General features: G+C 63.0%; 1 long non-coding RNA gene across 2 annotated transcripts; it reads left to right on the top strand.

The window, feature by feature from the left end:
* The first annotated feature begins 1,444 nt into the window (after window positions 1–1,444).
* LOC308648460 lies at window positions 1,445–3,084 on the top strand. 2 transcript variants are annotated; one of them, XR_014021833.1, is made up of 2 exons: window positions 1,445–1,898; window positions 2,658–3,084. It is a non-coding gene; the product is annotated as an uncharacterized lncRNA (long non-coding RNA). The 2 variants fall into 2 exon arrangements; XR_014021834.1 differs by having other exon boundaries at window positions 1,445–2,015.
* Window positions 3,085–22,121: the final 19,037 nt, after the last annotated feature.

The raw sequence follows: 22,121 nt of genomic DNA, 5'->3' as shown, positions 1-22,121 counted from the left end.
CCCCCGCGAACCGCTGCCTTCGCTGCTGACTGACCCTGGGCCTTCCGCTGCCCTCAGCAGAGCCTCGGGCCTGGCTGTCCAGGGCTGGGGCCGAGGTTGAGGAGATAAAAGATCTGACGCTTTAGGGAAATCTGAAAATTCCTGACCAGGACAAGAAATCCCAAGTCGTCCGTGGGTTTACGGTTGACGACTGGTTTTTACAGAAACAGGACTCGTGGCAGCTTCCAGGAGGAGGCGGTCAAGGACACCCACAGAGGTGGGTCGGGCAAGCCCCCCCCCCCCCCCCCCCCGCGGGGAAGCCGGGCTTAGACTTTATGTGAATCCTATTTGCAGATGATGCAAAAGTCGTGAGCACGTGGTGCTGATTGGTGATTTCAAATGCATTTAAATTCTTAACACTAAAATTATTTTTTTCCTTCTTTATTATTTTTTATTTACATGCGACAGCAGAGTGCACTACGATTCCTGTTACACACATGGAGCATATTTTCCATATCTCTGGTTGTAACACTAAAAACACACAACTACGTCCACGTACCACTTACGGAGATCCTGCCAACTGACGTTGGTGCCCGGGCCAGTCAGGTTAAGGAGCTGGGGTGTCAGAATCAGGGGACAGCCTTGCCATCGGCCAGGGCTTCTTGGAAAGACTTTCCTTTCTGACAAGAAAAAAGCAAACAAGGAGAAACGTCTTTGCTCCCTTTTCTTCTCTTTCTTCTTTGGACATGATTGTGTGAAGAGGTGATGAGTGAGCTGTGGCAGCCTTCTGTGATGTGAGGACCAGCCCGGGGATGAGTTGCTAACTCACTGTAGGTGGTGGAGAGGGGACCTGCAAGGAGCCTGGGTCCCTTTCAACAGCCTGCAGTGCCAAATGCAGCCTGAGGTCTTCAATCTCCAGGTGTGTGGTGGGGTGCTGGGGTGGAGGCCCTGGGCTGTCCTGCTGGACCCAGCTGGCCTTATGCTTTGGAGCCACATTGCCGGTCGTATTCCAGCTTCACCAGACACGGCCCCGGCTCTGTTACCCTGGTAAGTGATTTGACTTTTCCAACCCTGACTTTCCCTGTCCATAGAATGGAAATAGGAGGGTTACTTGGTGATTTTTTTAAAATAATAATTCACTTAAAACACTTAGACTATAGCAAATTCTACCTTCCATCCTCATCATTGTCATATCTTTAGATTTCATATACTCTGCTAAAAATAGGGGGAAAGACAACATGGACAGACAGGAAGTTGACAGCACCTAATTAAAGGCCACCCGCTGGGCACAAGATGAGCAGAGAATGACCTGAGTGTCAGAGCTGACCACAAGCTGCACATGAGTCAGCGCTTCAGTGAACAAGTTGGCTGCAAGCCAGGGGCTGGGGGAGAGGTGTGATGGGCCGACTCCTGGCTGGGGGCCTCCGGCTCCCCGGCCCTGATTCACACCTTCCCAGGAGCGCTTGGTCATCTCCTCTTTGTAAAGGCCGTGGGGACGCTGTCCCGGTCAGAAAGCGCGGAGACGGTGCCGGGGCCTGCCGACATGAGAGATGGGAGAGATCCAGGGCGAGGCGGTCGCTGCCTCCGTGGAAGTGCTGGACTCAGGAAGCAGCTGTCCTGGGCCGCAGCAGCCCAAGGGAGGAAGTGGACAGAGGTGGGGCTGGACCCAGGGCCTGCGGGTGAGTCAGCAGCTCGTGACTCTGGCCACCCGGGGGCTTCCTCTGCCGCCGACCCCAGCCCCTCCGTGTGCAGGGACCCGGGTGGCTGGGCGCCCTCAGCTCCGGAGCTGGAACCCGGGCCCTGCCCAGGCCAGCCAGGGCCGCCCGCCTCCTGCAGCCGGCAGAGCGCGGCAGCCTCAGCCCAGGAGCAGGGAGCCCTGGCCTCGCGCTGGCCTCCTGTGGTCCTGGGAGGCAGCAAAGGTACTGCAGCCCCCGGGGAAGGACGGAGGAGGAAGAGGGGACCGCCACACCCCAGCCACCCCAGGAGGTCCCCAAGGTGTCCCAGGACCTCCAGCTCCGGCTCCAGGAGGCTGGGGGGTGAGGGTCCTCCCCCTCCTCCCCCTCCCCCTCCCCCTCTCCCCCTCCATCACTCCTCCCCCATCTCCCCTCCCCCTCCCCCTCTCCCCTCCCCCCTCCCCTCCCCCTTCTCCTCTGCAGTGCTCCCGCTCGCCCAGGTCCTGCCTGTGTCCTCCACTGTCCCATCCTGAAGGTGTGGCCACTTCACCCCCATCCTCAGAGCTTGGTCTGTGCTGTTTACAACCTCGTCCCCTGTGGGTGGCCGGCCCTGGGAGGGTCACCCTGCACGCCCCTAGCGGAGCAGGTCCCCCGCCTCGTTCCCCTGGGCACCTTCTCTGGGCCCTATTAACTGGGCGCCTGCTCTGCCGGCCACTCTCGGGTGCTCTGGGCAGAGCGGGGAAGGGACTGCAAACCCCTGCCCTGGTGAGGACGGTGCTCGGGCAGGGACGCCCCAACAGGCCACAGCCGTCCCCGTCCGCGAGGGCCAGGCAGGACCAGAGCCACGGAGAGAAGCAGCGGTTACGGCGGGAGGCCCAGCACTGGGCAGGGCGTGGCGGGCGAGTCTCTGGGCAGAAGGCGTCAGTAAGAGGGACCCCGCAGGTGTCCGGGCTGTTCTGGATGGAGGAAGGTTCTAGAAAAATGTGCCAATGTTCCTTTCTCCAGGACACCCCTGCTGACCGCCTCAAGTCCTCAGGCCCCTGGTCGTTGGCTCTCGGCTGCCCTCGTGCCCCTCCTGGCTACTCACGGACATGTGGGCACCATGTGTGTCCTGGTGCCTGGGGCCTCCAAGAACTTTGAGCCTGGCTGTCCCCAATCTGTGTGGCTATCCGAGTCACCCCAGGACTTTGCCACCAACACAGTGGCTACTCCTTCCACAGCCTGCTCAGAAGCCAGCCTTCCATGGTCAGGCATGGTGGAGGCTAAGGCACGAGGATCAAAAGTTGGAGGTTAGGGCTGGGGATGTGGCTCAGGCAGTAGCGCGCTCGCCTGGCATGCGTGCAGCCCGGGTTCGATCCTCAGCACTACATACAAACGAAGAAACGAAGATGTTGTGTCTGCCGAAAAAGTAAAAAATAAATGTTAAAAATTCTCTCTCTCGGGCTGGGGATGTGGCTCAAGCGGTAGCGCGCTCGCCTGGCATGCGTGCGGCCCGGGTTCGATTCTCAGCACCACATACCAACAAAGATGTTGTGCCCGCCGAAAACTAAAAAATAAAGATTAAAAAATTCTCTCTCTCTCTCTCTCTCTCTGTCTCTCACTCTCTCTTTAAAAAAAAAAAAAGTTGGAGGTTAACCTCGGCAACTGAGCAAGACTCTGTCTCACAATAAAAAGTGAACAGGGCAGGCATGGGGTCCGGGGGTCCGGCCAGTCCTCCTGGTGGAGGCGCTCCCAGCCTGGGCGGGTTGGGGCTCGAGGTACTTACTGGGAATCCTGGGGGGGACCGCAGCACAGGCTCGAGCACCTCGCCTACCCGGCCTCCTGCCTGGTCCTGGGGCAGAGTCCTCCAGGACACTGCGGCCCGGACACGGAGGCCCTGCGCGGAGGCAGCCCTGGAGGAGGAGAGAGTGTGGGACCCGTCACCCGCCACCACCTGTGGCAACACACATTGGGGCACCGTAAAGCCCCAGCAGAGCGAGGCACAGGCGGCAGGGCGTGAGATGAGCCACGGCGGCCGTCTCATTGCTGCGGGGCCTTCCTGGGCCCCGTCTCGCTCTGTCCAGTCGGTAGCTGCTGCCGCCAGGGTGACCCGGCCGGGCCCAGGCTCGGTGCGCAGATCGCCCAGCGAGCGGCTGTGGCTGTGGGGACCCGGAGACCCTGGCGGAGTCAGGGACTTTGTGGGATGGAAATTAGGGTTTCCTCATCCCGAAGCCACTTCTGGGGTCTCTCCAGAGCACTGGCCTGGACCCCGGAGAGCTGCTCTGTCCCAGCGCTGCTGTCCCCGGTGCAGTCAGGGTCTGTGGTTGAAAGCGACAGAGGCAGATCCCACCAGTGAGCCTGAGGGAAAGGTGGGGTGACCTATTTCAATTGTATTGGTTTAAGGAAATGAAGTCTTGAGGTGCGTTTAGCTTCAGGAGTGGCTGGATCCAGGTGCACCTGCTATTTAGGATTCACACTTTCTCCAACTCTGAGCTCAGCTTTCCTCTGTGTCTCCAAACGTCACCCATATGGTGGCAAAGACAGTTCCCTGAATCCTGGGCTTCCATCCTGTGGGATCAGCCAACAGGACAAAGGCTGACCTTTCTACCTAGTCCTTATAGGTCTGGGGACTAACTCGGATCGGCCTGACTTGGGTCACGTGCCAGTCCAGAAGTTGTCCCTGAGGCCCAGGGTCCTGGAAGATGCCCACCGGCCTGGCCTGGAGACTCACCAACCAGGCTGGGGAGAGGGGCCCTTGCCTCTGGAACCACAGGGAGTGACAGCGGGGGAGGGGGAGAAACAGAAGATGGGGACGATGTGTCCAGGCTCAGGTGACAGCAGCCACTGAACCAGCCCCTCCCTGTGCTGCTTCTCTGCCCTGAGCCTCCTGTGGCCGGGTTGGGCATGAGTGCTGGGGCGACCACCTGGAGCCGGGAGCTCAGGGACAGTCCTGGAGCCGGGCGCTGGCTCCTCAGGTCCTGCCCTGTTTATCCCAAGCCTGGGGCGGCCTCCTCCCAGATGCACGGCCTCCATCCGCCAGCCTCCATCCGCCAGCCTCCATCTGCCAGCCTCCGTGCAGGGTGTGGAGGCCCCGCCCTCCGCAGGCCCGGGCAGGAGAGGGCAAACCGAGGTGCCCGCTGCCCCAAGGGGTGCGCTGACACAAGCCAGAGTCACCTGGGCTCCTCCCGGGCTCTGCGCACAGAGCTCAGATTCCCTTTCTCACCGGGAACTTCCAGAGAATCCTCTTCCCGCCTGAGTCACTGGCAGCTGCCCTGGGCTGGGCCCGTCGGGGACACGCCAGGGCTGGGGAGGCGCCCTGCGCGGCAGCAGCCTTGGTGGCCCATGAAATGTGACAGCAAGAGAGACAGACCTGATTTTTTTTTTTTTTAAGTAGAACTCGCGATCTTCAGCACCAAAAAAAAAAAAAAGAAAAGAAAAGAAAAAAGCAGACTTTATTTATTTTTTCCAGACTCCCTCTCCAGTGTCCCTGGCTGTGTCCCCTCCTGGCCTTCTGAGCGTCAGTCTCCAAGGCCTGGCGTCCCTGCGTGAGACCGCAGTGTGCACAGCAGGCCAGACGCTCGGGCCTCGCTCTGACTCAATTAGAAGACAAAATGTCAGGGGCCCCAGAGCCAGAGGCCTTAGGATAAAGAGGAACAGCAGATCTGCTCCAGCAAACCCCGTCTTGACATCCCAGAAATCCTCTATCTCAAGGGCCACCAGGAGGGGGGCTGGGGTTGACCCAGAGGGGGAGTCCAGCTTGGAAACCAGCTGCGGGGGTCCACTCCCAGAAGAAGAGACTGAGGTTCCAAGTGGTTTCCCAACTTGCCCAGGGTCACCCAGCCAGCAAGTGGCAGACAACAAAACAGCAACAATGTGACCAGTTGGGGAAGCTGGTGTGGATCAAGACCGTTAGTGGCCACCGCTGGGTCCACAGCGTTAAGCATGTCGCCTCCGTGTGGCCCCAACACCCTGACCCTTCTGCCAGAAGGGGGTGCCCCAAAACTCCCCCGAGGAGCCCAGAGAAGGTCAGTCCCAGCGGCCTGTGAGCTGGAGCCTGAGTTGAGTCTTGGGGTTTGTGGTGGGTTCCAGCAGGGCGCCTGGCCCTGTGACCAGAGCCTCACCCTGTTCGACCCCCTTTATCCTCAGATTCAAAGCTGATTACAGAAGACACCTTCCTGCCCCGGAGGAGCAGGTGATTCACCTGCCTCCTGTGCGGCCGCGGGGCGTTGGGGGCTGCGAACGCTGCTGAGTCTCGGATATCCGCTCACGGGACACGGTGCAGGGTGTGTGACCTGACTGCCACCTCCCAGGGCCCTCCGGGACGGCCGGCCACAGCAGGCAGCTCTCTCCACCCACGGCTCTGTTGGTGCACAGAATTCGTCACCATGGAGAATTACGTATTGATTTGCTTATTGACTTAAAGTAACAGCGGTGTCTGCATTTAGAGGCGGCGCTCTATCCCGGCCTGCACTCTGCTGTATTATCCTATTGGGCACAGAGAGGTGAAGGAACTTCCTCAAGGTCACACAGCCAGGGCGGAAGCTGGGTCTCATTGGTTCATTCCCCGGTGTCTGTCTCCCCTTGCCCACACCTGGCCCCTGAGCCTGGGCTGGGGCCTGCACGCGGTGCTCAGTCACTCACGCTGATGAACTTGGGACTCTGCAGCAGCTGGTGGGAGAGTCTTCCTGTCGACCCTGAAGCTCTTTTGTTTTTTGGTGCCGGGCATTGAGCTCAGGGACTCTGGACCATTGAACAGCATCCCCAGCCCTGTTTTGTATTTTATTTAGAGACAGGGTCTCACTAAGTTGTTTAGCACCTCCCTGTTGCTGAGGCTGGCTTTGACCTCTCAATCCTCCTGCCTCAGCCTCCCGAGCCGCTGGGACAGGTGTGTGCCCCGGCCCCCGGCCCAGGCAGCTCTTTCCATGCAGCAGGGAGAAGAGCCCCGGGTGCTCTGGCCCACTGCCTTCCCCCTTCCTCCATCCCCCCTTCCTCCATCCCCCCTTCCTCCATCATCCAGCGCAGGGCCAGGGGACCAGCGTCCCCAGGGGCCCATCCTGGCCCGGCACCCGGGCCCCACACGAGGTTCGGCTGCTGAATTTCACTGGGGCTGCCGCAGCTCTTGGGCAGCTGAACTGAGTGGCTGAGGAGAGACCCCCGAAGCTGAAGGGTTCACCGCTGCCTTCACAGGGTGGGGGGGCAGCCAGAGCCCAGGCTGCTGGCTTTGAAGGAGCAGGGGCACCTCCTTCTCCAGCGGGTGCTGGTAGAACCCAGGGGCTCTCCACTGAGCCACTTCCCAGCCCTTTATTTTCTATTTGAGACAGGGTCTCACTAAATTGCTGAGGCTGGCCTCAAACTAGCAATCCTTCTGCCTCAGCCTCCAGAGTGGCTGGGATGACAGGTGGGTGCCACCATCTCCAACCTGAGTTTTCTTTTAATTGACAAATGATAGTTGTATATATTTCTGGTAGACAACAGATGAATAGATTTTTAAAAACGTGATACATACACACAATGGGATATTATTCAGCCATAAAGAAGAATGAAATTCTGACATATGCAGGTAAATGGATGGAACAGAGAACATGCTGGTGAAATAGGCCAACCTCAAAAAACCAAAGACCGAATTTTCCCTCTGATGTGCAGACGGTAACACATAATAAGGGGGCGGGGAGAATAGAAGTTCACTGGATCAGACACAGGGGAATGAAGGGAAGCAGGGGAAATATGAAGACAGTAAAATGAACCGGACGTCACTTTTCTGTTCATATAGGAACCCGGCCACGTTGCTCCACATCCCCTTCAACCACAAGAGGGGGAGTCAGGTCCATGTGTGTGGGACATGTCAAATGCTCTCCTTCATGCATAACTGAAAAGAACAAATGGAATGTCAAGAGCTTTCTAATGTTTTGAACAACTAATAATAAACAAAATTTTTTAAAAAAAGGAACAAATGGAAAAAGAAAAAGAATAGCTCCCCAGGGGCCGGCACACACTGGGCTCCATGAGTTTAAGAACCTGTGAAGGTCAGTGGCCTGGAGGCCCGGGGAGGGCAAATAAAACTGCACCCGCGCAGACCGGGCGCTGGGGGAGGGCGGTGTGCGCTGGGGATTTCCAGTGCCTGCTGACAGTCACTTGGTCTATCAACAAACATTGATTCATAGCATAATCTGGGCCAGCAGACCACAGCTGGGCACTGTCCTTCCTGGGGCTCTAGACAGACAGCCCACAGACCGGGAGTCCCAGCTGCGCATGTGCATTTTGATGGTTCCTAAGGATGTTAATAAACCACGCCCGGGAGCGCTCACACAGCGCACACGCGTGGATCAGTCGCCAACCTGTGCACATCAGGAGGCGTCACGTGGAGCTCGGTCTTCCCCCGAGGAAGAGGGGGCGCTAGGGAGGCCCGGCCTGCGCCCCTCAGCTTCCCGCCTGCTCGGCCCAGCCAGCCTCAGCGGTGGTCCTCACTGTGGACCGTCTGAGCCTCGGGGACTCAGTGACTGTCCCTGACCCCCGCCAGCCGGGAGGAACTTGGCTTCAAGTGCAAGCCCAGGAGGTGCGCTCCGGGGTCCCCTAGCCAGGGCGCCAGGCAAAGCTCGGGATGCCCAGGTCACCAGGATCCCAGCGACAATGTTTCAGTAGAGGGTGTCCCCAAAGCAGCGCAGGGCACCCGCCGCACACTGCGAACCACTGGCCGCCGGTGGAATTCCAGCTGCACTGGACGTCCTTCCTGACCTCTGCTAAGTCCACAGCTCTCCGTCCCCAGGCAGGAGGCTCCGCGAGGATCAGGTTCAGGTCCAAGTCCGCGGGAGCGAGACCAGGAGTGGCCCCGGCCCCCGGGAGTCCCCAGGCCCCGGGGAGGCAGGAACCCTGACCCCGGACGAGCCGCCGTTTCCCTCCGGACAGCGAGACGGTCCCGGGGGCTCTGTCCCCAGCAGAGCTGCAGCGTGTGGGTGACGAGTGGCACCTGCGGCCTCAGGACCAGCCAGGCAGCAGGGAGGGGTGGGGAGCGGGGCAACTGGAAAGCCCCTTCGCTCCTCCCACCCTCAGCTGTCCCCAGGTCACTCGGGCACCGTGGGCCTCACGGTCCTCGAAGGGAGGAGGCAGCTGAGCTTTGCGCGAAGCCCCTTGACCCCTGAGCCCCCGAGGGAGCTCAGTTCACGGCCCGCGGGGGGTGGGGTCCACGGGGCGGCGGGGGACCTCTGCTGCGGAAGAGGAGGCTGTGTCCGCCCGAAGCCGAGGAGGCTGGAGGGACCTCGGGGACAGACCGTCCATGGGGACGGGTACAGCCGGGCCGGGCTCAGTTCATATCTCTGCCAGGTAACTGCTGTGTGGCGCTGGGTGGCACAGCCTCTCTGTTTCCCAAAGCTTTCAGGGGCATCGAGCAGAAGCCCAGGGACAGCGGGTCCCTCCTCCCTCCTTTTTTTTCCTTCTTTAATCAAATGGTGTCAGGTTTAGGGCCAGGATTCAGGAGAGCTGGGACTCCGGGGAAGGAGGGCCTCCCGGCCTTGCTTCCCGCCCTGACTTTCCCGCCCATTGTTCCCGCCTCGTGAAATGCGCGGGACTCACGGGGACCTGGGCGCTGCTGGGCCAGGATCCTGCAGCTCTGAGACCTGGTGGGGCGGGGCCGGCAGGGGCGGGGCGGGGCCAGCGGGCGGGGCGGGGCGGGGCCAGCGGGCGGGGCGGGCCGGGGCCGTCCGGCAGGGGCGGGCCGGGGCCGTCCGGCAGGGGCGGGGCGGGGCCGGCAGGGGCGGGGCGGGGCCGGCAGGGGCGGGGCGGGGCCGGCAGGGGCGGGGCGGGGCCGGCAGGGGCGGGGCGGGGCCGGCAGGGGCGGGGCGGGGCCATCCGGCAGGGGCGGGGCCAGCGCGCTGAGTCACCGGGGTCTGGGGCAGGCACATCCCGGCAGGCACAGGCAACCGCAGGAAGGCAGAGTCCTTGTCCCCGCTGTAAACACCCTCTGGGGGAGCTGGGTCCCTGCCTGTCAAGGACCCGCCGCGGCCCCTCCCAGGGATTTGGGGTCAAGCTCTGAGTAAATCATCCTGTGGCCCTCCCTCCTGGGGGCCCTCCCTCCCGCTCCCCGGGGACAGGGCAGCCGCCCCGCCCTCCTGCACCTCCGCGGGGCCTGGGAGACTCTGGGCGGCCGTCCCCGCGCTGTCTTCGGCCGCCCGCCCGCGGGCCTGCCCCGAGCTGTCCCGGCCACCTGGTCGCCCTCTTCCCAGCCTTCACAGGGCCAGCTTCCTGATGGTCCACGTTCCGGCCCAGGTGTCACCCACAGCAGGAAGCTCCGTGGTCCTGCCCCTGGCGCCCCCTCCCCTCCCTGGGTCGGCGCTGGCTCCGTCTCCCCTCTTCCTGGGGCCGCCCCTCAGCCCAGCTCCTGGCACCGCGCAGGGGACCCTGCCCACCTTGATGGAGCCACCAAGGGAGGAAGGAGGGGAGTCCTCGCAGGCTCCAGGCGAACCTCCCGGTGCCTCCCCCTCTAAGCCACCCCTCACCGTTCATGGAGTGGACCCCAGCTCCTGTCCCCTGCAGAGCCCCGGGGACCCAGCCCTGCCTGACCTCATTTCCTTCCAGTGTCCCTGTCTCTCCTGGCTCCAGACTCTGTGGCCTCCTTTCGGTTTCTCAGCCACTGGGCGTGTTCCTGCCTCAGGGCAGCACCATCTCTGTTCTGGGTGCCCGAATGCTTGTCCCATGAGGCCTTTTTGTCATTTATGTCTCCCTGAGATGCCTTCCCCACCCCATCCTCCAGCAGGTGACCCCATTTTGTTCCTCCACAACGTGTCACCAGCGCAATCTGAAATTATCTTGTTTACTTTCAAATCTTTGAGTGACTTTCAGCTGAGTTTGTGACTGTGCTGAATAAGTACAGCTTTCCCCAGCTTCTCTCGCAGGTGGGTGCAGCCACAGGCCTGAGTTCTGGCCATCGCGTTGAAGTGGGAAATTGGTGGCGATTTCTGAAATCCTTCCTGGAGATTTAGCTGCCCTTCACTCCTCGTCTTTCTTTACTATCCTGCCATGGGTAAGGCAGATGTGAAGCCTGGTGCAATGGCCTCCATCTTGGATCATGAGAAGGAGGGTCATCCCTTACGAAAGGCAGAGTAGTGTACAAGAAGGAGCTGAGACACAAAGGGCTTTGTGCACTTGCCAAACTCCCTACGCTGTCTACACCTGGGCTTCATTCACTCAAGAGAAAAATAAACTCTTGTTTATTGTTGAATGTTTCAAATTGTTCATCATATTTTATTATGACTACATTTATACACCCGATCTGTGCACTCCGCTAGGCCAGCGAGCGGACAGACTGCACATTTTTATTTTATAATACTCAGAGCTTTTTAAATTCTGCAGAATTCTACTTGGCGCTCTCAGAGGAGCCCTGGGTCAGAGACGGGAGGCCCGCCTCTTGCCTGAGTGCGCCCAGCACAGGAGCGCAGGGCTGGCCTTGGACTCTGGGGGCCCGGATGCCAACCCTGAGCTGCCTCTCAGATGCGCGCAGCTTGAGGTGTTGCTGGGCTTGCTCAGGCTCCACCGACCCTGGGCCCTGCCACCTCCGCAGGCTCTGCCTCTCAGGCCCAGGGGTCTTGGTTCTGGGAAAGGATCCAGCCAAGGTTGAATCCCATCTCTGCTGCGGGGCGCTGTGCACCCTGGGGAAGACCCTAACCTCTCTGAACCTCCATTTCCCACTAGTTTCCCTGGGCAGCCGTCCTGCAGCTTCCTTCCAGCTTCCTTCCGTGCTGTTTGGAATGTCTGACCCTCTGGAAGGACAGAGCAGAAGGTTCTGGAATGCAGGCGTGTCCGCTGTTAGGAGAAAGTGATCTACTTGGTGTGCACTTTGGAGTCAGTTCTGGGTTCAAACCCTGGGCCGACCGTTGGGGACCATGTGACCAAGCACGCCACCTCCTTCTCTGGCCATCTTCCTGTGGACAGCGGGCTCCCTGGTGTTGCTCACTCAGCACAGGCCACCGCCGGGGGTTAGGAACCGCCAGGACCGGGTCCTTCCCGGGTCCTTCCTCTGCGCCGAGGAGCCGCACGTTGGGAGCCGCTGGACGCGCAGCACCATGGCCCCCTGCCTGGGGCGGCCACCCTGCTGCCTTCCCGCTCCAGGTCCTGGGTCCCCCTCTAGGAGGGCCCGCCCCTCCGCACAGTCGCCTCGGTCCCTCCGAAACCATCTTGTCCACGGCCCACGGCCCCTGGGCGGACTCGCCGCTGTGGCTTGGGCACTGGGGACCCGGGAGCATGGTAGTGCTCAGAAGACACGTGCTCTGGGGCGCTTGCGTGGCCGGCTCCAGATGGCCCTGGTGCCGTTGCGCATGCGACATGTTCACGAAGCACCCCCGGTTCCCACCGTGACCTTGGCCCGGCCTCTCCCCAGCCCGACAGGGCTTCGTCTTCAGGGGCCCACAGGGAGCCGCATGGGGACGGGCGAGCACCCGGCCAACAGGGACCCGCGGGCCCGGGGAGGCAGTGGCCATGTGGTCAGGAGGCAGCGGGCCTGGGTGGAGGACAGCGCGTGGTGGCGGCCTCCCAGGCAGCCGCACCCCTCTGCACCCCGCCTTCCACCCCTGGGACGAGGAAGTCGGAGCGGATGTCCCTCCCCCGGGGTCCTTGGCCCCGCACGTTGGCACTTGGGGACAGATCATCGTGGGGCGTCCATGTACCGCAGGGTGTGGACAGCATCCCGGGCCTCTTCCCACCAGGTGACAGAGTGACATCTCTGAATGTCCCAGACAGAGCCCATGGCCTCCTGGAGGCCAATTGCTCCCGTTGAGGACTGTGGCTTCAGGATGACCCTGGTGTTGAGCTAATTGGGAACCTGTCACCTGGCACAGCCTGGCCTGCACAGGAGATGGCACCCACTGTCCCACTGAGTGGCCAGCAGCCCTGCTGCTCCTTGGCTGGTGGCCCTGGGCCTCACCTTCTTCACCTGTGACGTGGAATAACCAGGCTCCTGGGCTCTGGGGGTGTCTCGTGGGCTAATCTGCACAGCGCTTAGGACATAGCAAGTGCCCAGCACAGGGGGATTTCAAGGCGCGGCTCAGGATGACCAAGACTTCTGGGGGAAGTGGGAGCAGGAGAGAGGGGCTTTGCCTTTGTAAGCGTGGCGGGGGTCCTGGGGTGCACCCTGCGTCCATGGAGGGCACAGGAGCCCAGCTGCCCCCACGCAGGACAGCGCCCGGCCTGATCCCTCAGCCCTGCTGGACCATGTAATAATTAAGCTGGGTGAGGAATGATGGGGCTGGAAGGCCAGAAGTGACCAGGCCTGGCCTTGCTTGGCTTTGTTGACGTGATGGCCCTGGGATCATGGCCTTCTGGAGCCCATATACAGGGGGCTGGGCCCCATGAGAGGCCAGGGCAGGCCAAGGTCTGTGTGCTTGAGTCACACGGGGGTGGGGGTGAGCTCTCCCCGCTGCTGGGAGGGGGCCGCTCTCACCTCTGCCCCCCTGTGGGCTTCCTGTCCTCCCCCCAGCCCCTCTTAATTCTCACCTCCAATTTATTGAGCATTTACTATGTGCAGGGCTCTGCCAAGCACTTCATATGGATGGACCCCCACGAAGTGGGGCTCTGTGCCCCCCCAGGTGAGGGAGACCCTCCAACAGGACCCCCACTGCTCCCAGGGTGGCCGACGGGTCAGAGGGCACAGCGGACCCCGGCCATGTCCCCTGAGTCCCTGCCTCCGCCTCCTGTCCCCGCTCCTCGGCACCTCTCCCTGCTCCTCCTGCTCCTCCGCTCCCCTCCACTTCCCTCTCCCTCCATCTGTTTCCCCATTTCCTGTCCACCCCGTCCTGCTCTCCGTCCCCCTCGGCCTCTCTCCCCTCCTCCGCCAGCTCCCTCTCACGGCCCCACCTCTGCCTCTGCAGCCAGCACATTATGTCCCTGGTCAGACCCTGACGTCAGGCAGGGCCTGGCGGGCGGCCACGGGCTGCTGCCAGGCAGGCGGAGGGCGTGCTCAGCCTCCCGTCCCCACAGCCCACAGCCGTGGCTGCCCGCCCAGCCTCAAGCACAGCGCGGGCTTCTGTCCTCCTGGCCAGGCCTCAGCCGGCCTGAGAGGGGCTGGTGAGCCCGGGCTGTGGGCTGCGCACCTTCTCCCTCTCTCCCTTGGTCCCACAGGTCCCAGGTCCCACTTGGTTCCAGAGGCTGACATTGCAGCATGGAGTCCTGCTGTGTGACCTTGGGCAAGTCACTCAGCCTCTCTGAGCCTCCTCCTATCCCTGAAAAAACGAGGCCGTGGAGGCCCTTTCTTCTCAGGTCTGCAGGGACAGCGGTCCACCCAGCAGCCCAGCCCAGCAGGGACGCCAGCCCCCCAGGCGCCCAGCGTCCCCCGTCCTCCCAGCCAGCGTCCTCACACGGGGGTGGGCAGAGTTGGGGGCTGCTAGGTGTCACAGTGATGGGCACGTGGCTGGCCCTGGTGAGCAGGGGTGCCCCAGGGACACTGGGCAGAAGGCCCCACCTGCAGCTGGGCAGAAAGCCTCCAGGTGCCCGCTCAGGCCCCATCCCAGGTCACACAAGTGGGTCAGAAATGTGACATTTCCTGTTCGGTTGGTTTGTTTCCCCCTTGATTTCCAAGGCAGTGTGGCTCCCTAGGGGACATCTGAAGGACACCCGAAACAGGCTTTAGGATCACACAGACCCCGGAGCGGAGCTCAGCGTCCTCACCTGTGGGGGGGGGACGGTGGAGGGGCAGAGTCCTGCCAGTCTGCGGCGCCCACAGGAGGTGGCCCTAGCAGTGCCTGCTGTCCTGGTCATTCTCAGAGCGCCAAGGGCAGGAGGAGTCCCCGAGGCCAGCCTAGGGGGCCCCGGGGAGCGGCCACCACCTCCACACTGAGCCGTGCTGCGGCCTCCCCCCCAGGAGAGCGAGGCCGGGTTTGTCTTAAGACACCTCTGCCGCCGGGATCCCCAGGAGCCTCCAGAAGGCCCCCTGGGCCGAGCGCCTCCCCTCCTGCAGGCAGCTCCTGCTCCTGGGACTGCACACTGGGAGCCTGCGGTGCCGTCACCAGGGCTGCCCAGAGGGGCCAGCACGGCCAGGAGCCCCTGCCCGGGGCTGGGCAGCGCTTCCCCAGGGGCAGGTCTGTTGGCAGAGCCACAGGACCCCGAGCCTGGCCCTCTGGATGCCCACTTTCAGCTTGACCCTCACTGGATACATGGCCCGTTGTGTTCTGGGACAGGTCAGGATTCACTGCCTGTCCCTCGCACCCTGTTTTTCCAGAGACACTGAAGAGAGAAGAACTCGCCCCTCCGCACCCCTCCTTGCACCAGTGAAGGGCTCGCTGGCCGCCTCGCGCACCAAGGTCAGTCCTACCCCCGGGCCTTTGCACTGGCTGCTCCCTTGCCTGGAATATGCTTCCCGGATATTTGCTGGGCTCCATCTGTTACTGACGTTAGGTCCCTGCTCACATGTCACCGTCCCAGAGACAACATCTCAACCATTTGTCCAAATCAGCATCTCTGAGTCACCGGTTTCCGCGTCTTCATAAAATGCTCCCCACCCCCCGGGGCTGTGCTACCTCATGGGGTGTGACATGGCCCTGGGCTCAGACTCCTGGACTTTCTCCTGAGTGTCCGTCCATCTGAGGGAGGGAGCTGGTCTGTTTCTTCCTACCACAGCCCCAGCCCGACGATAGGGCCTGGGGCATCCCAGGTGTCCAGGAACCAGGGGCCGGATTAACGAGGCCCACGTCATTATTCATTCCTCCAGGATTTATCTATTGAGCACCTACTGCATGCCGGGGCCTGTCCAGGCGAGAGTGGCTAGGGCTGCAGGTCCATCCTTGTGGTCAGGGGACACACCCTCGCCAGGTAATGACCTGTGCATGGACCTTGGTCTCTGTGGTGTGGTGAGACTGGACCTCGGTGGGCAGACCTGGGTCCTGGCCCTCAGGGGACCCAGGCAGGAATGACACCCTTGTCACCTGGATTTCTTCTTGTTTCCTTGCTGTGGAGCGGGACGGGAGGTGGCCGGGTCAGAGCCCATTGGCGCTCCTGCAGGCCCAGCCGCCCCACGGCCCGCTGCCCGCCCTGGCCCCCACCCCGACAGGGACTTCCTGCCGCCCAGCGCTGCTCCCAGGGAAGAGGCCAGAGACTTGCCTGGCAGCCTCCCGTGGGCAGTGGTGTGCGTCCTGCTGGAGGTCCCAGAGCGTGTGGCGGGCGGTCCCCAGGGAAGAAGGGAGCCCCTCGAAGGGGACTCCCCAGGCGGCTGCCCCAGGCCCAGGCCCCACTCTGCCTGGGGAGTCTGCAGTCCCGGCCCCCAGGCCTCCCTTGGGGCCCACCGGCCACCCAGAAACCACGAATAGGCCCCCGTGTCAGCTGGACAGAGTGGCGGGTTTGGTCCCTGGAACCCAAGCCCCGGTCTGACAGCAGGCCACCGTGAAGAACAGCTCCTCACCTTCGTTTTGATGTGGGAACTCTCCAGCAGGCCGCCTCTGACTCGTTTGGGTCCTGGATGACACGAGTTCGAATGTTGGACCTTTGTCCCGGCTCCAGAACGGGGCCTCCCTGCCAGCGAGGGACACCTGTGTCAGCCGAGCTGCTGGGGACAGGGGGTGACAGGCGAGAGAGGTTTGAACCCAGAGCTTCCTTCTGGGATTCTGTACTAGGGAACAGTCACAGATGGTGACACGGAGGTTCACAGCAGAGTCAGAGAGGGGCTTGAGAAGTGGGGACCACCAGATGCCCAGTCAGTGGGGACAGGAGCGCAAGAGAAATACCAGATTCCTTCACCAACTCCTGGTGCAAGGTTAGGATGAGTTTTGTCTTTTGAGTCAGGAAAGACGAAATGACAAATCCCAAATGAAAGAGAAGATGGTTTCTCTTTTACCCGAACAAACTGTGGACGTGGCTTCAAAGATTCATCAGGATTCCTAGTTCCTGTCCGGGGTTGCCCCACATTGGCCCAAGATGGCCACTCAGGTTGTGGCCATCACATCTACATTCCAGCCCATGGGGAGGATGGGAAGAAGAGGAGGCACCTCCTCTCCAAGGACACCATTTGGAAGTTATTTACATTCACTAGCCAGAACTTAGTCAGTGGGCACACCTAGCTGCAAGAGAGGCTGGGAAGGAAAGTCCCCCCCCCCTTTTTTTGGCATGGATGGGTGGGGGGAGGCCCTGCCAAAGCTTGGGGTTTCTATTATTAAGGAAGAGGGAGAGGTCCAAGAATTGGGGAAACACAGGGGTGTGTGACAGAAGAGGCAACAGTTAAAAATAATACCCAAGAGGATTCCGTAGTGATGTGAAAACCCCATTTCCTTTTGGAACAGCAGGATCTGCATCGCGCACTCGGTGCATCCCAGCTTCTTAATAAAACTTCAAAACAGAGAAAGCGACCCGGGGGGTGGGGGGGTGGGGGGGGGCAGCGAGAGATTTCCTTTCCGAGTCTCTATTTTATGAATTTCCAACAATTGAGAAACGTAATTTCCCAGGAGGAGGAGCCCCTGGGCGGATCCGCGACCCATGAGGGCTACAGTTCGTGTCCGCAGAGGGGTGCCCCTGGCGCCGTGCAGCCAGGTGACCTCGAGCCACAGACAAGGTGACTGCAGATGAGGAGACGGTCACCGAGCTCACAGGAAGCGACTTGGAAAAGTGGAACTTGGGACGGTGCCCGGGCTCAAGCCCAGCTTTGCAAGCCACAGACCTCTCCCTCTGTCACCTGGGCCCTGGGATGCCCCCGGCGTCCCCTCCGAGGGAGGAGGGGACCGGACTGGTTCACGGCAAGCTGCCCTGAGCTGAGCCCTGGGCGGGAGGCCCTGGGGTGCCGCTTCGCCTCCCGGGGGACCTTCAGCAGCACCTGGAGGCCCGTGGCTTGTCGCGATGCGGGTGGGGCCAGGGAAGCTGCAGACCCTCGGGTGCCCAGGGCAGCCCCGCACGGGACTGTGCAGCGCGCATGCGCCTTTCCAGGGCCGCGGCTCCTGCTCCTCCGCCGCCTCCAGGGCCCTTCCTGGGCCTCGGCCTCCGTCCCTGGGGAGCGCGAGGCCCAGCCGGGCCAGCCTGGTTCTGGAGCCAAACAGACCTCGGCCCTTCCGCCTCCGGACTCTGTGACCTGGGCTCAGCGCCCTGACCTCCCCGTGCCTCCGATTTGTCCTGGAATAGGGTGGCACCGGCCCCTGTCGCAGGGCCCAGGGTCACCGTCCTGGCATTGGATGGCCAGCTGCTGAGCCCGCAGCTCTGGCGACTCCGGGTGCCCGGCCTCCGCCCGCACCCAGCCTCACCCACCGTGTGCCTAACTCGGGCTTCCAGCCCCGGGCTGCGCCCCAGCTGCAGAGCCGTGGAGATGCTGCCTGTCCCCACGGCCCCCTGTCACACTAAATACTGAACAAACAGCTGGGTACAGTCGGGCCCTGGGGACCTCCGCCGGGAGGCCCAGCGACCCAGGCGCCCTGTGTGCCCAGCACCATGGAACATGCCGGAAGCCCCACCTGTACCCTGTCTTGGTGGCAGCATGTGCTCCAGGTGACCAAGGCCCCTATTCCATATCGCGCTGTCCCCAGGCCCCAGGCCTGTGGGTCACACTAGCCAACGGGCAGAGGGCTTGTGCCTGGTCACGCCGACTCCCGTCCCCCTTGCTAAGGACAGGGCACAGGACCCTGTCTCCTTTCCTTTGCTCCCGAGTCTGACGTCGCCTGGACCCCGGAAGCCCCAGGAATCGTGTGGAGCCCAGGACAAGTGGCTCCTCCCACTGCCGTCACGCTGCCTCTCCCACCGCCTCTCCCACCAGGTCAGGGACACAGGCCCACTTGCTTCTGGTTCCCTGAGGCCAGCACGTGGCTGGGCGCCGAGGAAGCTGGGCGTGTCCGTGGGTGGGAGGGTGACTGTGCACTGAGGGACCCAGGGACAAGGGGAGGAGGGGACTGTGAGCTGGGGCCCGAGGAGGCGCTGGCGGTCACGGGGGACGCCACAGGGCGGGAGTGAGTGGGAACCTGCTGACCACGCGCACGCGCACTGACGCACTTGCACTAATGCACATGCACTAATCTGCGCGCACGGCACACAGGTGCACACGCACTAACCCGCGCACGCACGCTCAGCAGCACTAAGTCACTGAGTGCAGCTCACAGGCCTGGAGCGGGGTCTCCCCGGGTGACGCACAGGAGAAGGACTCCGGACGGCAGGACCCTGACCTCTGACCCCAAGCGAAGCCAGTCGGGGGGATTCCAGCCGAGGTGGCCAGCCACAGCCAGGGTGACACAGAGCCGGCCTGGGAAGGAACAGGGAGCTTCCCAGGGGCGGGCCTGCCGGAGCCCGAGGACCAGCAGGGCCTGCGGCCTCCTTCCTGCAGAAGGGGCCACTCTGGGGCCCGACACCCACCCCAGGGGGAGGGGCGGCAGCCAGGACCCTGACTCAGGCAGGGACGGGACAGCTGCTGGTGGAGCCTTGGAGACTGTCCCCCAGTGACCAAGGTCTGCCAGTGGCATTGGGGCTGTTTGTGCAAACACCCCGTCGGTTGGTCACGCTGCCGCAGGAGGACGCGGCCCTGATGACTGCACTGCGGGGGGTCCGAGGGCACCCCATGCTGGCCTCCTGGAGGCAGGCGGGGGCGAGGCTGCAGAGGGCGTCCCTCAGGGCCTGGCAGGACACGGGGCTTGACTGCAGGGCCACTCGAAGCCGGCGGGCAGTGGGCCCTGGGATTAGAACCCGGGGCCATGGGGCTCCCCTGCTCACTCGCCGGCCACCCGCCGGGCACCTGCTCTGTGCCGGGCTCCGAGAGGCCCCGCAGAAGCCCAGCCCACCTCACGGGCAAGGCCGGGGCAGGCCTCCAGGGAGGGGCCCAGGGGCCAGGCGACCAGTATGTGTGGTCACCTACTGTGTGTCCACCTGTGCTGGGTGTGGGGGACCGGACGGGGCCAGTCCCTGATCTCAGGGGACCCACATCCCGTGGAGGAGACAGCCCACACGGGAGCCAGGGCACAGACGCAGGTGCCACCTGGGCGTGGAGGGGGAGGGCGGGGGCTTCGTGGGGGAGGAGGGGAGCAGGAACTCCCGGGGCGTCGGGTCGGGTTGGTGGAGCAGCAGGGCAGGGGCCAGAGCGGGGACCTGGGCCTCTCCCAGCCTCCGTCTCTCCCAGTCTCCGTCTCTCTCCCTGCCTCCATCTCTCTCCCTGCCTCCGTCTCTCTCCCTGCCTCCGTCTCTCTCCCAGCCTCCGTCTGTCTCCCTGCCTCCGTCTCTCTCCCAGCCTCCGTCTCTCCCTGCCCCCGTCTCTCTCCCTGCCTCCGTCTCTTTCCCAGCCTCCGTCTCTCCCAGCCTCCGTCTCTCTCCCTGCCTCCATCTCTCTCCCTGCCTCCGTCTCTCTCCCTGCCTCCGTCTCTCTCCCAGCCTCCGTCTCTCTCCCAGCCTCCGTCTCTCCCAGCCTCTGTCTCTCTCCCTTTGCGGCTCCGTCTCTGTTCTCTCTGCGCCTCCCTCTTGTCTTCTCCAGGATCTGACCGTCCCCCGCCCTCTGGGTGGCCTTGGCCTCCCCTTTCTCATGCTCTGCCCCCTTTGGCGCTGTTCCTCTTCATGAGAGTCAGCGACAGGCAAGGACCCGGGAAAGCCCCGGGCGGGTGGGCAGGAAGCGAGGTCAGGGCACAGGGACTCTGAGCACGGGACAGGCGGTGACTGGACGTTCTGTTTTGGAAAGAGCACTGGTCAGGGGCGAAGGTGGCTGACCACGAAACCCGATAACCTGGCCAGACTCTGCCCAGCTGGTCCCCTGGCCCGCAGCCCGGGGCTGCGGAGGCCGTGCAGGACCCTCCCAGAGGGAGGCGGGGAGGGAAGATGGCCCCTGGGCGCGTGGGACCAAAGGAGGGAATGGAAACGGGGTCCTCCAGGAGGTCTCCGCGGGTCCAGCTGGGAAGCCGCCCGTGTCCACAGGGTGGTCCAGCGGAGCAGCTCAGGGGGTGCCGTGCGGCCACTCCCACGCCTGGCATTCTGGTTGGAGGTTGTGGCCTCGGGGCTGAGGGCTGAGTGCGAATCCTGCTGGGCACAGGGTCCTCGGCCTCTGGTCTTTTGGGGACCAGGAATGGACCCCCCGAGCGCCTCATGCTCTTCCTGAGGAGCCCACGGGAGACGGAGTGAGACCCTGGGCACCCGCCCTCCTCCCTGGTGACGGCCTCCGGGTCAGAGGTGGAGCTGAGGCCCCGGAGGCCAGGCGACTGCCCGGGCACCAGGGCGCACACAGCTGCCCCCTGAGCAGCTGTCCCCCTGTCCTCCCAGACAGCCCCTCCTGCGGCCCCACCTCCCTCCTTGCCCAGCTGTGCCCTTGTGTGAGCAGGTGACACGTGCCCCGCGTGGTCCCCAGCACTCCACGTCACTGACGTCAGCCCCAGCCCGGGCCGGCCCACCAGTGTGGCTGCTCCCCACAGACCCTGAGCGGCAGAGTCCGCCGGCCGCCCTCCCGCCGCGGCCCCACCCTGAGCACCCTCCCCACAAGGACAGGAGGTGGGCGCCAAGCTCAGCGGGGTCTGAGCCCAGCTCAGGGCGCTCACACGCACGGCAGCGTGACGTCGGTGTCCTGTCTGTGGCACCTTCCGCTGGCCTGCAGACCGGAGGGGGCATGGGCGCAGACCTGGGCACGGCAGGTGCTCATCGAGGGACAGTCTCTGCCCCGTGCGACCCAGGTCCACCTCGGCCCCTCAAGCCCAGCCTGGCTCCTCGTGAGCTGGGCAGTCAGGAGCAGCCAGAGGGGTTCTCTCAGAACAGTCAGCTCCTGCCCTCCTCTGCCCAGAACCCTCTATGGCTCTCACCTACCTCAGGGTCCTGGTCCTTCCCACGCTGTGCGAGGCTCTGCGCCATCTGCTCCTCCCTCGCCCCTCACTCACACTGCTCCAGTCACACCTGTCATCTGTCCACGAGCCAGGCACAGTCCAACCTCAGGGCCTTTGCACTTGCTGATTTCCCTGCCCTTCCTCCAGGAATCCCCAGGGCTCAATACCCTCGTCTCTCTGAGTCTGTTCCCAACAGTGCTCGGGAGGCCCTCCCTGTGACGGTGCCCTCCAGGTTAGACGCACCCCTCTCCCACGCCCTGGCCCTCCCCTGGTCCACCTTTCGCCTTGGCACATGTTGCAGGAGACACAACCTGCCCCACGTCCCCTCCACCCTCTGCCGTTCTGCGGTGGCGGCTCCATGGGGCAGGGGCCAGCGTTCAGTCACCACGGTCACCCACTCCACGTGGAGATGGGTAGACACGAGGGGCAGTGTCCATCTCCTGAGGCGCTGAAGCCCGCATGGTAGACTGGCCAGCGAGGGTGGGGGTGGAGGCCGGAAGGAGGCTCCTGCCCGCCAGGTGTCTGAGAGGACTGAGTCCTGCCAGGGGCAGTCGGGATGGACCTCAGGTGAGAGGGAGAGGGAGCTGGACGTTCCCGGCCTGAGCCTCTGCCAGGACGGAGCTGCCACCGTGGCGACATCCGGGCAAGGGGAGAGTCTCCGTCAGGGTCGAGGCCGGGAGCTGAGGCCACAACACGTCCAGGGTCCCGAGACCCAGCAGAGGGAACTCAAGTCCCCCTTCTTGTGGCTTCTCAGGAGTCGAACACC

Source organism: Spermophilus citellus (genome assembly GCF_964194105.1).
Source record: "Spermophilus citellus genome assembly, chromosome: 4".
In the NCBI taxonomy this organism is placed as follows: Eukaryota; Metazoa; Chordata; class Mammalia; order Rodentia; family Sciuridae; genus Spermophilus; species Spermophilus citellus.
The sequence above is the reverse complement of the archived record's forward strand: the minus strand, read 5'-3'. Positions and strand labels throughout refer to the sequence as shown.